Here is a 13,992-nt window from a genome sequence, read left to right on the forward strand (position 1 = left end):
TAACCTTTACCTGAACCCTAACTCTAACCCTAACTAGAGCCCTAACCCTAATCCTAACAGTAAAACTCTTCCAAATGCTAAACCAAAATGCAAACCTAACCCTAACCCTAATCCTAACCCTAACACAAACCCTAAACCTAAACCTAACACTCACAGTAACACAAACCATAAACCTAACACTTACACTAACCCTACATTAAAACTAACCCTAACACTAAATCTACACCTAACCCTAATACTAAACCTAAAACTAACCCCATCCCTATCCCTAACTCTAAACATAACCCTAACATAACCCTAACACAAATTGTAACCCTAAACCTAACCCTAACCCTAACCCAACCCTAACCCTAACCATAATACTAACCCTATCCAAATCTATCACTAACAGTAATTCTAAAAAAAACCCTAATCCTTCCCATAAATCTAACCTAACACTAACCCTAACTTTAACCCTAACACAAAACATAACCCTAACCATAACACTAACCCTAATCCTAACACAAACCTGAACACTAACCCTATGCCTAACCTTAACCCGAAACCTAACCCTAAGCCTAATTGTAACCCTAACCCTAACTTTAACACTAAACCTAACACAAACCATAAGTCTTACCCTAATCCTAAACATAACACAAAAATTAACCCTAACACTAACACTAAACTTAAATCTAACCCTACAACAACCCTAACCATAACCCTAACCCTAACCCTAACACTAACCCTAACACTAACCCTAACCCTCTCCCTAACTCTAACCCTAACACTAACCCTAATGCAAACCCAAACACTAACACTAACCCTAAACCTAACCCCCCAACACTATTAACCCTAACACTAAACCTAACCCTAACACTAACCCTAGACTTATCCCTAACACTAAAACTAACCCAAACCATAACCCTAATCCTAAATCTAAAACTAACGCTAACCTAACCCTAGCCCTAAACCTAAACCTGTCCCTAACCCTAACACTATCCCTAACCCTAACCCTACTACTAACACTAAAGCTAACCCCAAACCTAATCCTATCTCTAACACTATAACTAACCTTATTTATAACCCTAAGCTTAAACCTAACTCTAAACCTAACAACAACCATCACACTAACCCTAACACGAACACTAAACCTAAACCTAACCCTAACGCTAAAACTAAAATCAACCCTAAACTTAAGCCTAACAATAAACCTATATCTATCACTAACTCTAACCCTAATATTAAGCGTAATGCTAACCCTAAACCTAAACCTAACACAAAACCTAGAACTAACCCTAACCCTAACACAAACTCTAAACCTAACTATAACACTAATCCTAACTCTAACCTGAACCCTAACCCTAATGCTAACACTAACCAAAACCCTAACACTAATTCTAACCCTAACCCTAACCCTTACATTTAAACTAAACCTAACCCTAAACCTAACAATTACCCTAACCCTAACCTTAACCCTAAACATAACACTAACCCTAACCTTAACCCTAACCCTAACACTATCTTTAAGCCTATCCCTAAACCTGACACTATTCCTAACCCTAACCATAACAATAACACTAACAGTAAGCCTTACCCTAAACCAAACGCTAACTCTAACACTAACCCTAAACCTGATCCTAATATGAAGCCTAATCCTAACCTTAACACAAATGATAACCCTAACCCTAACGCTAACACTAACCCTAGAACTAAACTTAAACCTAGCACTAACCCTAACCCTAAATCTAACCCCAAAACAAACCGTAACACTAACCCTAACCCTAACAATAACCTTAACAATAACAGTAACCCTAACCATAACCCTAAGTAAACATAACCCAAACCCTAACCCTAACATGAAACTGAACCCCAAAACTAACCCTAACCTTAACTCTAACCCTAATCCTAACCCTAACTTAATCGTAAACCTAAACCAAACCCTAAACGTAATCCTAAACATAAAACTAACCCTAAGCATAACACTAACCCTAAACTTAACACTAACCTTTACCCTAACTCTAACCCTAAACCTAAGACTCACCCTAACCCTAATTTTATCATTAACACTAACTCTAATCATAACCCTAACCCTAACCCTAAACTTTAACTTAACCCTAACCCTAACACTAACACTATACATAACCCTAACCCTAACACTATCCCTAACCCTAACCTAACTCTAACCGTAACACAAACCCTAACCCTAACCATATCCTTAACCCTAACCTAACCTTAACACTAACACTAACCTAACACTAACCCTAATCCTAATCTTAACCTAACTCTAACTATAATGATAAGCCTAACCCTAAACATAAACCAAACACTCTGATCCTAAAACTAACCCTAATTCTAACCCTAACCTTAAACCTTACACTAACCCTAACACAACCTCTAATATGAACTCTAACACTAACACTAACAGTAACCCTAACCCTTACCTAAATCTAACACTAACCTTAAACCTAACCCTAACACTAACCCTAACCCTAAACTGAAACCGAAATCTAATGCTAATCATAATCCTAACCCTAAACCAAACCCTAATCCTAACCATAACACTAACCCTAACACTATCCCCAACCTTTATCTAACCCTAACAGTAACCCTAAACCTAACAATAACATTGACTCAAACCCTAATTTGAAATCTAAACCGAACCCTCACTATAACCCTAATACTAACCCACAACCTAACCCTATTCCTAAATATAACCCTTACATTAAAACTGTACCTAACTCTAAACCTGATATTAACCCTAAATCTAACCCTAAAACTTATTATAATGCTAAACCAAACACTAAAGATAACCCTAACTGTCCACTTAACACTAATCCTAACATTATCCCTAAACCTAAACCTAACACTAACCCTAAACCTAACAAGAACCCTAAGCCAAACCCTAATGATAACCTAAATCTAAACCTAACTCTATACTTAACATGAAACCTAAACCCAAACGTAACCCCAACGCTGACACTAAACCTCACCCTAACCCTAACCTTAATCCTAACTTAACCCTAATCCTAACACTAACCCTAAACTTATCCCTAACACTTACTCTAACCCTAACACTAACTCTAATTATAACCCTAAACCTAAACCTAAACTTTATCCTAACATTGAACCTAACCCTAACACGAACCAAAACTGTAACCCTAACAACTATCCCTAACACTAACACTAACCATAATCCTAACCGCAACCCTAACCCAAATCCTAACCCTAACACTAACTGTAATATAACCCTAAACTTCACCATAACACTAATCCTAACATAACCCTAATCCTAACCCTAAATTTAAACTTACACTAACCCTAATCCTAAACTTAACCCAAACACTAACATTAAACCTAACACTAACCCAAACACTAATCCTCACCGTAACACTAACCCTAAACATAACCCTAACGCTAACACTAACACTAACCCGAACCCTAAAAGTAACCCTAACAGTAAACCTAACCCTAATCCTAACCCTAAGCCTAACCCTAACACTAACCATAACCCTAAACCGAACCCTGACCCTAAATGTAACACTAACCCTAAACCTAACCCTATCACTAACCTTAACCCTAAACCAAACCCTAACCCTAAATGTAATACTAAACCTAAACCTAACCCTATTACTAACCCTACCCCTAAAGGTAACCCTAACCTTATCTATAAACCTAACCGTTAACCTAAACCTAACACTAACCGTAACCCTACCCTAATATGAACCAAAACCAAATCCTAACACTAACACTAACCCTACCCCTTACTCTAACACTAACCCTAACCCTACCCTTAACCCTAACACTAAACCTAATCTTAACCCTAACCCTAACTCTAACCATAATCCAACCGTAACTCTAAACCTAACCCTAACACAAATCCTAACCCTAATCCTAAACCTAACACAAACCATAAACCTAACTCTAACATTAACCCTAAAACTATCCCTAAACATAAACCTAACCGTAACTCTGACACTAACCCTAACACTAACTGGAAAACTAACCCTATCTGAAAAAATAATACTGACACTAACCCTAACTCTAACACTTATTTTAACACTAACACTAACCTTAACCCTAAATCTAACGTGAACCTTAACCGTAACTCTAACCCTAACCGTAACACTAACGGTAACCCTAAACCTAACACTAACCCTAACCATAACCCCAAACCAATACCTAATCCTAAACCTAACACTAACACTACCCCTAACACGAACCGTAACATTAACCAAAACACTAACCCTAACCCTAACCCTAATCCCAAACCTATACCTAAACCTAAACCTAACACTAACACTACCCCTAACCCAAACCCTAACACTAATCCTAACTCTAAATGTAACATGAACCCTAACCCTAACGGCAACCCTAACCCTTATCCTAACCTAACCAAAACACTAACACTAAAACTAATCCTTACCATAAACCTAACATTAACCCTAACCATAACTCTAAACATAACTCTAATCCTAACCCTAACCCTAACCCTAACTCTAAACCTCACCCTAAACCTAACCCTATACCTAACACTATCTCTAACCCTACCCTAACACAAACCCTAAACCTAACTCTATCCCTAAGTGAAACACTAATAATAACCCTAACCCTAAACCTAATGAAAAACTTACACCTAAACCTAACCCTAAACCTAGCCCTAACCCTAACACAAAACCTAACACTAAGCCTAATAATAACCCTAACACAAACCCAAAACCTAACCCTAAACCAAACACAAACCCTAACCCTAACCCCAAACTTAACACAAATCATAACCCAAACCACAACCATAACCCTAACCTAATCTTCACTCTAACCCTTACCTAACCCTAAACTTTACCTTTACCCTAAGCCTAACCCTAACCCTAAACCTAAACCAAACACTAACCTTAATCTTAACTTTAACCCTAACCACAACACTAACCCTAAACCTAAACCTAATACAACCCAAAACCCTAACACTAACCCAAATATTTACCCTAAAACTAACCATAACCCTAACCCTAAACCTAACCCTTAAACTAACACTAACACTTACCCTAACCATAATCCCAAACCTTACCCTAACACTAACCTTAACCCTAAATCTAACTCTAAATCTAACCCTAAAGCTAACAGTAAACCTAACTCGTAAACTAACCCTAACCCTTAACATAACCCAAATATTAACCCTTACCATAACACTAACCCTAACTGTACCCCTAACTCTAACCCTAACCTTAACCCTATCCCTATTTGTTACATGAAAACTAAAATTAACCCTAACCTTAACACTTATCGTAAATTTTTCCTGAACCTAACACTAACCCTAATGCTAAAACTAACCATAACACTAATCATAACACTAACCCTAACCCTAAAACTGATCCTAACCCTAACCCTAACCCTAACACTAACAGTAACATTAACACTAACGAAAACCCTAACCCTAAGATGAACTGGAACCCTAACCCGAACCCTAATCTTAAATGTATCCCTAAACCTAACCCATCAATAACACTAATCCTAACACAAACACTAACCCTAATGCTAAAACTAAACCTAACACTAACCCTAACCCTAACATAAATCCTAATACACACTCTAACACTAACCCTAATCCTAACACTAATCGTAATCCTAACCGTAACCCTAACCCTAACACCAACACAACCTTAACCCTAAATCTAAATCTAAACCTAACCCTAACCCTAACCCTAACACTAATCCTAACCCTAACTCTAAACCTTAATGTAACCCTAACCCTTATACTAACCCTAACCCTAACACAAACCCTAACACTAAACCTATCACTAACCCTAACCCTAACTGTATCACTAACCCTAACCCTAACTTTAACTGAAAGCCTAACCCTAACCATAACCATAACCATAAACCTAGTAGTAAACCTAACCCTAAATCTTACCTAACCCTAAACCTTACCCTAATCCGAACAATAAACCTAACCCTAAGCTTAACAATAACCCTAACACTAATATCAAACCTAACCATAATCATAAACCTAACACAAACACTAACCCTAACCATAAAAATAAACCTAAAAGTAAACTAACCCTAAGCCTAATGCTAATCCTAACTCTAACTTAAACCTAAACCTAACGTTAACCCTAACACTAACCCTATCTTTAATCCTAACCTTAAAGATAACACTAACCCTAACCCTAACACTAATTTTAAACCTAACCATAAAGCTAACACTAACCTAACACAAACCCTAACCCTAACTTTAACACTATCACTAACCCAACCATAACCATAAAAGTAAACCTACACTAATCCTAATGCAAACCCTAATACTAACCCTAACCCTAACCCATATCCTACCCTTAAACCTAACCTAACAAACACGCTAATCCTAACCTAACACTAAGACTAAACCTAATCCTAACCCTAACCCTAAATTTAACCCTAATCTTATCTGTAAACCTAACACTAACCCTAACCCAAAACTTAACTTAAATCTTTACTCTAACCCTAAAATATCCCTATCCCTAACCCTAACACTAAACCTAACACTAACCCTAAACCTAAATATAAACCTAACTTTAAAACTAACCCTAATCCTAACCCTAACCCCAACACTAATCCTAACCCTAACCTTAACCTTAACCCTTAGGCAAACACTAACCATAACCCTAACCCTAACACTAACACTAACCCTAAACCTCACCCTAACCCTAACCATAACACTAACCATAACCATAACCCTAACACTAACTCTAAACCTATAACTAACCCTAACACCATCCTTAACCCTAAACTTATCCCTAACCCAAACACTAACAACTAACCTAAACATAAACCTAACCCTAACACTCATGCTAAACATAACCCTAAAATAAAACCTAACCCTAACCCTAACACTAACCCTAACCGTAAACATAACCCTCAGCCTAACTGTAACACTAACAATAAACTTATCCCTAACCCTAACACTAACACTAACCATAACCATAAACTTACCCCTAACACTAACCCTAACAGTAACTCTAACGCAAAGTTTAACACTCACACTAGCCCCAACCCAAACCCTAATCCTAACCATAACACTAGCCTTAACCCTAACCCAAAGCCTAACTCTAACTCAAACCCTAAACCTAACCCTAATACTTACTCTAACCCTAACCTGTACCCTAAAACTAAACCTAGCATTAACACTAACCCTGACCCTAACCATAACCATAACAGTAATCCTAAACCTAACCCTAACCCTAACACATACCCTAAACATATTACTAAACAAAACACTATACCTAATCCTAACCCTAACCCTAACACTAACTCTAAAACTAACTCTAAACTTAACCCTAAAATTAATCCTAACTAAAACTCTAACCCTAACACTATGATGAACCTTATTATAACCCTAACACTAACCGTAACTTTAACCCAATATTTAACACTAACCCTAACACTAAAATTAACCCTAATTCTAATCCGAACACTAACCCTAACCTTACCATGACACTAACCTTTACACTAACCCTAATAAAAAATTAACACTAACCCTAATCCTAACACTAACCCTAATCCTAATGGTAACCCTAAGAGATACACTAACCCTAAACCTAACCCTAACACAAACACAAACACAAACCCTAACACTAAACTTAAACTAAACATAACCCCTACACTCACCTAACACTAACCCTAAATCTAACCCTAATCCTAACTGTAACCCTAACCGTAACAATAACTCTAACCCTAACAAAAACCCTAACACTCACCCTAACCCTATCCCTAACGTTACCCAAACCCTAATGTTAACTCTGACGCTAACCCTGTTCGTAAAACTAAACCTAACAAAGACCTAACACTAACCCTTAAACTAACCCTAAACCTTACCCTAACCCGAACACTACCCCTAACTTTAACGTTAACCACAACACTAACCCAAAGACAAAAACTAAACCTAACCATAACCCTAAACATAACACTCACCCTAACCCTATCACTAACCCTAAAACTAAACCTAATCCTAAACCTAATGCTAAACCTAACTCTAACCCTAAACCTAACCCTAACGCTAACCCTAACAATAACAGTAACAATAACCCTAGCTCTACACATAACACTAACCCTAACCCTTACACTAACACAAACCTCTCCTGAAACCTAACAATGTTTCTAACCCTAACCCTAACCCTAACACTGACACTAAAACTAAACCTAAACCTAACATGAACCTTAAACCTAACACTAACCCTATTCCTAACACTAAAACTAAACCTAAACCAAATCCTATCACTAATCCTCGATGTAATGCTGACCCTAACACAAACCCTAAACCTAACACTAACCCTAAACCTAATCCTAACCCTAACGCAAATCCTAACACTAACACTAACCCTAACCTTAAACTTAATTCTACCATAAACTTACCCTAACACTTACTCTAAACCTAACCCTAACACAAACCCTAACCCTAACACATCCCTAATCCTAACCCTAACACTAATCCTAACCCTAACACTAAACCTAACCCTAACCTAACCCTAATCCTTAACCTAAACCTAAACCTAACCCTAACCCAAACACTAACCTAACTCTAACCTTAACCATAACACCCTAAGTGAAAACCTAAAAATAACCATAACCCTAAACGTAACCCTAACCCTAACCCTATAACTAACCCTAAAACTAAACATAATCCTAACACTAATGCTAACCCTAACTCTAAACCTAAACCTAACACAAACCCTAAGTCTTACCCTAACCTTAAACTTTACACAAAAAATAACCCTAAACCTAACACTAAACCTAACTCTTATGATAACCCTAACTCTAAACCTAACCCTGACCCTATCCCAAACCCTAATACTAACCCTAACACTAAACCTAACCTTAACCATATCCCTAACCACTAACCCTAAACCTAACCCTAATACTAACTCTAATCCTAACTGTAACCCTAACCCTATCCCTAACCCTAACAAAAAACCTAACCCTAACCCTATCTCTAAACAAACCTAACCCTAACCCTAACCCTTTCCCTAACACTAAACCTAACCCTAACTCTAACCCTAACCGTAACACAAACCATAATGCTAACCATAACCATAACCCCAACCTAACCCTTACCCTAACCCTAACCCTAAAACTAACCCTAATACTAAACTTAACCCTAAATCTAACAATAACCTAAGAATAACCCTACCCAAAACCAACCCTAAATCGAACCGTAAAACTAACTTTAACTCTAACCCTAACCCAAACCTAACCCTAACCCTAACTCTAACCTGAATCCTAAATGTAAATGTAACCTTAAATCTAACCTTAACCCTCACCCTAACAGAAAACCTAACACTAACTCTAACACTAAACCTAACCCTAACCCTAAGCATTTCATCCTTATTGATTTCTTTGGAATCTGTTGCTAGAAAACTGCATTATTTTGGAGATATTATATTACCTGATACCTGACTCTCTTCACTTTTTTGATGGTATCATTTATAACAGCAGAGATTTTGATACACTTTATCTACTTTTCTATTTCATCACTTGTGTTTTTGATATAATATATAAGAAACCATGAAAGCTATGAAGATGTACTTCAATGTTTTCTTTAGAGATTTACAGCTTTCTTCAGTTTAGGTCTATGATTCATTTTGAGCAATTGTTTCATATGATCTAAGGAAGGCATCCAACTTCATTCTCTTGCAATGTTCATAACCAGTTGTTCCAGCATCATTTGTTGAAAAGATTGTTCTTTCTCCATTTCATTATAATGGCTTCCTTGTTCTACTGACTTTTATATACTGTTATTGCTTGTGAAATTTCACTACAGAATTGCTTGGGGTGATTTGTCTGAGAGAATTATAAAAATATAAGTTTCATAGTCTTAAAAATACCTGTAGAATATATATTGTGTTCTATCCTTTGTCACATGTGTTGATTTAATCATGTTTTACATAAGATAAATATGCTGGAGATATAACCAAAGGTAAGACGTGTTTTAATACATTAGAATGTAGCACTTCTATATTTGGGGGCTAATTTTTCTTGCATGAATATCAAATTGTGATGTCATAGTATTTTACAAACCTTACTATCAGAATACAATCCTTCCCTGTAGTAGGTAAACATTTGGTAAAGTCTTGAATAGAGGGAATATTGTCATTTGGAGATGAAAAAGCCTAGTTAATGTGTTATTATAATTCATGAGTAACTAGGTACTTTTCTACATTCCTGATTTTTTTTTCTTACAGCAAAGTATCCAGAGATAAAATCCTTGATGAAACCTGATTCCAACTTGATATGGATTATAATTATAATGGTTCTCACCCAGCTGGTTGCATTTTACTTAGTAAAAGACTTGGATTGGAAATGGGTCATATTTTGGGCCTACGTCTTTGGCAGTGACTCTGGCTATTCATGAGATTTCCCACAATTTTGCCTTTGGCCACCACAAGGCACTGTGGAATCGCTGGTTTGGAATGTTTATCAATCTTCCTGTTGGGGTTCCATATTCGATTTCCTTTAAGAGGTATCACATGGATCATCATCGATATCTTGGAGCTGATGGCATCAATGTGGATATTCCTACTGATTTTGAGGGCTGGTTCTTCTGTACCACTTTCAGAAAGTTTCTATGGGTTATTCTTCAGCCTCTCTTTTATGCTTTTCGACCTCTACTCATCAACCCCAAACCAATTTCTCATCTGGAAATTATCAATACTGTGGCCCAGATCACTTTTGACATTATAGTTTACTACGTTTTTGGAATTAAATCTTTAGTCTACATGTTGGCAGCATCCCTGCTTGGTCTGGGTTTGCACCCAATTTCTGGACATTTCATAGCTTAACATTACATGTTCTTAAAGGGGCATGAAACTTACTTCTATTATGGGCCTCTGAATTCACTCACCTTCAATGTGGGTTACCACAATGAACATCATGACTTCCCCAATGTTCCTGGAAAAATCCTCCCACCGGTAAGTAAAAGATTTGATGCATATTTTGATTTCTGATGGGTATGTAAGAAAATTAGTTTTGACTGACTCATTTTAAAGAATATAGTGTATTTTGTCAGTTTAAACTACTGGTCTACAAAAAAGAAAAAAAGGGGAGTTGGGCTGGTATGTAGCTCATTGGCAAAACACTTCCCTAGCATGTGTGAGACCCTAGGTTCAATCCGCAATACTGCAAAGATAAACAAATAAAAAGTAAAAACATAAATCCTGTGTCTGGGGCTGTGGCTGTGGCTCACTGGCAGAGAGCTTGCCTAGCATGTGTGAGGCACTGGATTCGATCCTCAGCACCACATATAAATAAATAAAATAAAGGTCCACTGACAACTAAAAAGGAAAAATATTAAAAAAATAATCCTGTGTCTGAGCTTGGCATAGTGGCACACACCTGTAATCCCAGCAGCTTGGGAGGCTGAGGCAGGAGGATTACAAGTTCAAAGCCAGCCTCAGCAATGGTGAGGTGCTAAGTAACTCAGTGAGACCCTGTCTCTAAATAAAATACAAAATAAGGCTGGAGATGTGGCTCAGTGGTTGAGTGCCCCTGAGTTCAATCCCTGGTACACCCCCTCCCCCGCAAAAAAAATCCTGGGTCTGCCAGCCTAATTTTTTTTTAACATTTTTTAGTTGGTCCCAATATCTTTGTTTTATTTATCTATTTTTTTATGTGGTGCTAAGGGTCGAACCCAGTGCCTCACGCATGCGAGGCAAGCGCCAACCACTGAGCTACAACCCTAGCCCCGCCAGCCTAATTTTACAAAGGCTTCACTCTCATGGATCCTTAAAATTCATGGTACAAAAATGTTGAAGGATATATAAAATCTATTATCTGGTAAAATAATTCAGAAAACCTCTGCAAAGTAGGCACAGTTCATGGAACCTTCATTGCTATTAATCCTATATGCTTTGCTAAGAGTTATATATTGGTTTATGATAAAGTACAGAAACCTGTCTGGCATGGTTGCACATGCCTATAATCCCAGCAGCTCAGGAGGCCGAGGCAAGAGAATCATGAGTTCAAAGCCAGCCTCAACAACTTAGCGAGGTCCTAAGCAACTCAGGGAGACCCTATCTTAAATAAAATAATAAAAAGGGTTGGTGATGTGGCTCAGTGGTTGAGAGCCCCTGGGTTAAAACCCCAGTACCAAAGGGGAAAAAAAGTACAGCTATTCTGCATAATTGATCTGCAAAATTAATCGACAGCAGTTTCCAATACTATAAATTTCCCCAGGCAGGGACTATCTCTTTACCTTGACAACAGACTTAGTATATTGTACTTTTATTGTAATGGTGTTTGTTGTGCTTTTTTGGAGAATGCTATTAGGGATACATGTTGAAATATTTAGGGGTGAAATATTAGAGGTAAGTTGTCACATAATGTCTGCAATTTACCTTCAAAAGATTTAGAAAGGAGGAAAAAGTGTGTGTGTTTTTATAAATGATATAGTATACATAGAGAGAAAGCATGTCACCAGGTTAATCATTAGTAAAATGGGTGAGGGCATATGAGTTCATTATACTATTCTTTAAACTTTTCAGTAGGTTTTATATTTTCAGAATAAAAATGGAAAAAAACAGCACCCTACTGTCTGAAATGATGATGGCAGCTCCCAGCTCCTGGGTATCATTTTGCTCTGAAGTGAGAATGTAGCCTTTGTTTGCCTCCTCTGTGACTGGAGAAGTGAATTTTTTTTATCATTTTTTCAGGGGATCATGGTTTAAAGAGAAGGCCAGTAACCCTTAAAACAAAACAATTTTTTTCCATTATAAACCACATACTCTTACTTGTAATTTCTGGAACATTCCCAAAAGCAAAAACTTAGTTCCATCCACATCACTTGGCTTAAGTTACATGGTACATCAATGAAGACTTCCCTACCTCTTCCATGGTCTCTTATTCCTTTGTTAGTTTATAACAAACAGTGGTAAAGTTGCTAATTCTGCCTTTCCAGATCTTTCTGTGCAGTGTTTCAAGGAACATCTTGTTTTGTTTCCTCAGTTACTGCCCTGTGTTTATTGCATAGTTAAATTATAGTAGTCACATTGTATATAGCTATTACATCATTAATAGATACACATAATAAAGTGGTTTCTTAACAGGTATACTGAATTATAACTGAGTATTATAACAATCTACCCATTAATAGTATATAATTCAGTGGTTTTTAGCATATGCAAACTTAAGCAAATATTACTTATCAATTGTGGAACATTTTTATCACTGTCTTTCATTTAATATTCTCATTTTTAAAGTTAATTTTTTTGCTTATTTTTACTGAGCATTGCTATTCACAAAACATTCTAAGTGTTTATCTTCCCATTTTCTCACAATTTTGTGAAGTACAGAAACATCAGGAATTTATTATCAATGTTTAAATTCTATACATGGCAGATAAATTCCTTAGGGTTTCTAACTCTTAGTACTAGTATTTATTGATTTTTCACTTCATGTCTTTGAAATACAAACTATCAAATTTTAATTTTCATTATGATCATAGTATTGCAGTATGATTTTAGTGTTCAGGAGTATCTCGACTAGTGTTTATTCAGGGTCTAAACTGTCACTGTCATTTTACATTTTTGGAAAAATGGTATCTTTCTGTTCTAGCAGTTAAACTGATCACTTATGGCTTTGACATAAGTTCACTATGGATTATGATCAAAGTGTTCTTATATGTGTATGGACTGTAGATCATCCTTATTTATAAAAGAATTCTAGGAAGTTTGGAAGGAATAGGATCAAAGTTACCTCCCCTTGGAGGGGGGTTTGATATTTCATCCTTTTCTGTTTGTGTCAGACATTCACCAATCATCCTTGATAGGCCCCAGTGTAATACTTGCTATTATCTGGCTGTATTTTGTCCCTTCCAGGTGAGGAAAATAGCAGCTGAATACTACGACAACCCCCCCCCCCAGTACAATTCCTGGGTGAGAGTACTGTACGATTTTGTGATGGATGATACAATAAGTCTCCACTCAAGAATGAAGAAGCATCCAAAAGGGAAGGAGGTACTGGAGTAAATATCAACACAGCCCAAGGAATTCC

The 13,992-nt window shown here is 36.9% G+C and overlaps 1 pseudogene; it reads left to right on the forward strand.

The window, feature by feature from the left end:
- The first annotated feature begins 10,193 nt into the window (after nt 1-10,193).
- LOC124075667 (sphingolipid delta(4)-desaturase DES1-like) lies at nt 10,194-13,992 on the forward strand (annotated as a pseudogene).

The sequence above is a fragment of the Marmota monax genome, unplaced genomic scaffold (genome assembly GCF_021218885.2).
Source record: "Marmota monax isolate L192 unplaced genomic scaffold, Marmota_monax_Labrador192_F-V1.1 WCK01_AAM20220418_F8-fsc00153, whole genome shotgun sequence".
NCBI lineage: Eukaryota > Metazoa > Chordata > Mammalia > Rodentia > Sciuridae > Marmota > Marmota monax.